Genomic DNA, 5702 nt, shown 5'->3' on the forward strand with positions numbered 1-5702 from the left:
AGGTGGGTCATGGGTGAAGAGATGTTGCAGGAAATGAACAGCCAGTGTGGCGGTGTGTAATAGTGGAGGATGTAGACAGGTAGTGAAGCTCCAGCAAATGTAAAATAGTGTACAGGGTGGGATTTATGATAGTGTTGAAGCTAAGACTACTAGACTGGTCTATTAAAAATGACGACTTAAAAGGGGTGCTGGGAGGGAGGCCACAATAGGTAAATGCAGAGGTTATATTTACAAGGGCTATAAGTGTTGTATTACATATTGTAAATGACCTGCAATGATGCTGCAGGGAAGGCATGGAACATAGGGATAAGAGTGCATGCGGTGATAAGTGTGGTAAAGCCTGTCACAGATGGAAAGAGGGGAAATATTAACATTAGTATGAATCCTAATAATTATGATGCCACAACAGATTAAAATTTTGCATAACTAATATTCATGACCCCTTGATGCTTCAAATGAAATTACCATGAATGATCGACCTGGCGAACCACCTTCAGCAGTAACAAAACAAGACCATAAAAATTTCTTAAGAGACGACTCCTATGTTGCCAAAAATGTTGCAGTTGGGAATAGATAAATTTGAGATATAGAAGGCAGGGTGGAAACACATGGGTGGCAATAGGGTATGTATCTGCCACTGCTAAGAGCACTATAGCAGGAAGATGGCAGGGTAATAGCTGGGGTAAGCAAAGTTGTAGCTGGATATCCCTAGAATCCAAAAGAGATAAGTTTTCTAATCTCAGCTAAAAAAAATCCTCAGACTTGAAAACACTGTCCATTCCTATCGATTTCAAATAAGTGATTGTAGAGAGGGGGAACCTCAATCGATAGCATGCACTCTCGCAAGTGCCTTCATGACATATGCAATGGTCTTTTATACATTACCTGATGAGCCCAACTACCTTTCAATCTTACAGGGGACTCGTTGCTATACATAACCTGCTGACTTATTATAAAAAGAAACCCATAAGTAACAATTCAAATGGAAGAGAAAATCACCCTGAGTTTATCCTCAGATGTAATTCCCTAATAATATCATTAGTAATAGACATAACTGGTGGAGTTTAGCCAATATTGGAAACATAACAGAAAATAAAAAAAATAAAAAAAATGAGTTCAGCAGGTGTGCTGAAAGTAAAGTGCCAGAGCATGCCTTGAGCTAAGGTTATTGGTGGGTTTTTATCAATGTGTAATACATGATCAACCCCCTCTGTTCCAGGTTGTCTCTTCCAACCAGGGCTCGAAGGGTCTGCCATTGATTGATGGATATATTGCAGGACTTGGAAATGAATTTGCAGCAGTGGGACGGCATGAAGATATTCAAGTTATCTCATTCCATGTAATGTATCACTCACTAGTGTTAACATCTCAAACCCATCGATTAGCAGATTATTGGTAGATATCATATCCTTGGGTTTCAGGAAATAGTTTGGCCAATGGATAAGGCCTTGACATCCGGTTCTTCAGAAAGCTTGAGTAATAAACTAATTTATATCACTTGTGTAATTCCTTGGGTTTTTTTTTTTTTTTTTGTAAACCAGGTTGTCCCTGTCATCGAGGCAGGCTCGAATGAAACAGATCATGGTTAAAGGGGCATTATGCATAAAAAGAGAACCAGCGATCAACCACTTGATCGCTGAAATCAGATTGATCAGCAATCGCATGATTACTTCATGCCATAGAGTGATATAAATCGATGCTTGAGATATATATAAAAAAAAAAAAGACAGAACAGGAAAAATAATTTGATAGTAAAAACAAAACAAACATAGCATTGAGAATCAAAAACAGAAATGAATCAAAACTAGAAAAGAGCATGAATTGAAACAGAACAAATGGGAGTAAGACCAACACGAATACTATAATCAGAATAAGCAGGAATAGAGACTGAAGCAAAAATTCAAAATAAGTTAATTCTGAAACCGAGATCTCATTGCCTACTCCAATTGGAAATAAAATTAACTCGATAGTCATGTCCTAATTCTCTTAATATTAACATTAGAGAGAGGATTCCAGTATACATGAATGACAAAGTAAGGAAAAAAAATGACGAACAAAGCATAGAACATATATATATATAAAATAAAACAAGGAAGAACGAGATGTTGGGATGAATCCCTATTAAATGTTGCAATGAGAGGGTCGAATCTGCTATGCACAGATCGAGCCCAGCTCTAATGCCAAGATACGTAGGACCGAAAATATAATGGTATTAGGTTTTTATGAGAAATGGACACAGAGGGAAGTTACAAAGAAATGAGAAGGGAAGGGAATGAAGGTCTTACCTTCCTTCGAACGACAGCAGAGGTCTTGAGGGAAATCCTTCCTTATTTTTTTATTCGCGATAGAATTTCCTTTTTGATTGATTCGATCGGCTGTTGCTGTCTTCTTGAAAATTCGGGGCCGGATTGACCTTTCTCCAACTGTGTGAAGATGGATGGATGGCTGCCGTAGGAAGGTTGAAGGTAGAAAGATGGGTGATGGGTTTTTTTGCAGAGGAAGCTTGGTGATGGACCGGTGCTTGCCAGAAATGTATGCCTCAGAAAATTAGGAGATGATCGATGTCCCCTTGGGATGGAGTTGATGTCTCCTTTTAAAGAGGGAACGGAGGATTCGAGAAGAGATGAAGGGTATGATCCAATGGCTGATGGAGATTTGGTTGTCGATGGATGATTGAGAAAGGGGATGACAGTTGAGCGATGGTGGATGGTTCTGGAAGAAGGTCTGCGGGAAATCAAAGGCTGAGAGAGGAGGAGGCCGTTTGAAGATCTGCGATGGAGGGAGGCAGCGAGCCTGCAGCCGTTGCAAATCTTCTCCATTTCAAAAAGGAGGTCCCCTTTTAGAAAAAAATTTGAAAAGTGGTTTAAAATGAGGTTTTTGGTAAAAATGGCTTCAAAAAGCTTGAAAATCATCCGTTTTCCTTGTAGTTTTTCCTATTTTTTTTTTGGTTTTTATGTTATTTTTCTATTTTTTTGTATTTTTAGAATAAAATCCTAAAGTTTTACGAGAAAACGAGGATTAAAACTATTTTTTTGTGTTTTTGTAAAATATTTACAAAAGAGAGTTTTTCTGAGAACTCAAGGCGATTTTTTTTTTGAGAAAATTTCTTCAGAAAGTGGATTTATGTCCGGATTTTTAGGAAATATCCGAGGTTTACAACCTCGAACTGAGAAATATAGGTTGGGGATTCAACAGAATGCCAGATGAATTGCCTAAGCCATTTAGAACCATTTTTGGTATTTTTATAATTTTAATTTGAAAATCGGACAACGGGACCCAAATTTGGATTTAGAACACTGGGTTCGGACCCGAAATCAATTTTGAATGGATCAATATGGTTTTTAGTCCAGAAAATCTGAAGAATGACTGAAATTTAGCTTTGAAAACGCTTTGATTTTCTCAGAAGATGGAGTCAGGGGCAAAAGGGTCATTTTTACAAAACTTTGAAAAATTTGGGGTGTTCACAGCTGTCTCACTGAACCATAGTTCGGGAGAGAGCCTCACAACTGGACCACTTATTTGGGTTCGCGCCCCCCTACCATGTACCTAAGGGCCATAGTCCGAGGTATATCGGTAGGTGCTCAAGGATGTTAGGAAGCCATTACCTTAGAATCAGAGAAATATTTCTATGCCACGTACTTCGAGCTTCGGCTTGGGTATATCGGCATATCTTGATTGAAATCAGATGATCTGTACCCTAGAGTTAGGATTAAGGTCCTATCAGCCATTTCAAAAATATTGCATTTAGAGTCAGCTTTAGGGTGTGTTGTTTGTGCATCCTTGTTTGTACATCTGTGATTGTATGATATTTTATATTCCTTATATTTTCCCAAAAACCCTGGGTATATATTATTCAAAATTTTCTCTTTGTTTCTAAAACCCAGGTGTATTTTTCTTTTTTCTAATTTCTTCAAATTCATTTGATCCTGCCTGCAAATTCTTCAAATCTTAAATCTTTGCCATCTACTTTTGAAATTCCTTTTCTCTATATTCCTTACCTTCTTTTGCAATAAAATATCTTTTGTCAGGATATGTCCTTTTCAAAATTAATCTTTATTCATATTTTAATTATTTATCCTTCTTCACAGAAAAACAATGCGGTTGTCACAAATTTTGGTGACAACCCGATCCCCCGTAATGGGATATTTTCATTTTCAGATTATGATTTCCTTCTTTATTAAAATTTCTTCCTAGATCTTTTCTAAAAACCCCCATTTTTGCTCTACAGAGAGCATTGGCATTATTAGTTGAGTCAGGCAAAGATCAAAGATTGCACTGCTCTAACATCTCAGTTACAAGCAGAAAGTAAAGAATGGATTCTCAAAAGTCTGTCAGAGAGGGAGTTCAGGACAGCAAGAGTGTGATTGATCCCGCGATATATCGATTATTCAAAAAGATGATGGTTGAGATATTATCCGAACAAGCTGAAGCCAGTTGCGGAAAAGCTCCCACCGAAGGAAAGGCACCTATAACCTTCCCCATGAATGAACGCAGCAATATCAATGCAAAAAATCCTGAAGCCAGCAGGGGCAGCAACCAGGGCAACAACTTGGGAGAGTATAAAGGCCAGATTAGGAAATGTTGTGAAAACCATGATAGACTTCTTCAATACAGTCCTCAACAAAAGGGAAAGAAGCAGGAAAGACCAAGGTGCAAGGATTGGAGCAAGGGTCGAGATTTTACTCCTTTAGATGAGCCGCTCGACAAAATCCTCGAATACATGTTGTCTAGCGGATTACTCGGGCTCCCAAAAGCCGCCAACCCTCCCACAATCATGGGAAAATATATAGACCAATTTTGTGGGTACCATCGAGCAACAGGATATGACATTGAGCATTGCTTTGTCTTCAAGAATATCGTTCAAGACTGCCTTGATAAGAATCTCTTTGTCAAAAACGAAGAAGAAAAGCATCCAGATCTCCTAACCATGCAAGCTCAGTCCAGCTACCAGACAGGGGTCAGCACTCAACAGAAGTCAAGCAAGCCGAAGAAAGCAAAGCATGAGGGTTGGGGTTATAATCGCAAGCTTACCCCTCTAGGTCAGTCAATCGAAGAAGTTCTACAATACCTGCTTGCAAAAGACATGATCAAACTCCCAAAGTAGGATGATCCCTCTGTCACCAAGGGGAAATGGAAAGATCGCTTTTGCAAGTTTCATTGAGCGAGGGGGCATGACACAGAGCGCTGCTTCGTCCTTAAAAACATTGTGCAAGACTACATTGACAAAGAGATTTTGGTCCCAGAAGAAGGAGAGGAGCAGCCTGCTGTTCCACCCGAACCATTTCCAGACCACTTAGAGAATTGAGAATGCCAAAAGTTGTTCGCTTTCATCCCTTTCTGTCAGTCACTTTATAAGGGCAAGTCAGCCCAGTCTTTGTGACCTTTTTTTAGAATACTTGTAAATATTCAGTTTTGCTATCAACTTTTGCTTATCAATGAAATGTCGATTTTCTTTATCTCTTGGATATTCAATACTTCCTTCTTTTGCCATACTGGGGCATTAAATCCCTTTTCTTTTCAAAATGCAGGACAATCCTAACATCATTCATGAGAGAAATGATATTACCTATGAGGGGCTTTCAAAATTCATGAAAATTTTTCATATTTTAGTCCAACCTTTTTCAAAGATCAACCCTCGTGTTGATCATCTTTTTCAAGAATAGGTTTTCAACCATTATATTCAAAGATCTGCCTTGTGTTGA

Source organism: Nuphar pumila, chromosome 1, assembly GCF_984573655.1.
Source record: "Nuphar pumila chromosome 1, dmNupPumi1.hap1.1, whole genome shotgun sequence".
NCBI classification, from domain to species: domain Eukaryota; kingdom Viridiplantae; phylum Streptophyta; class Magnoliopsida; order Nymphaeales; family Nymphaeaceae; genus Nuphar; species Nuphar pumila.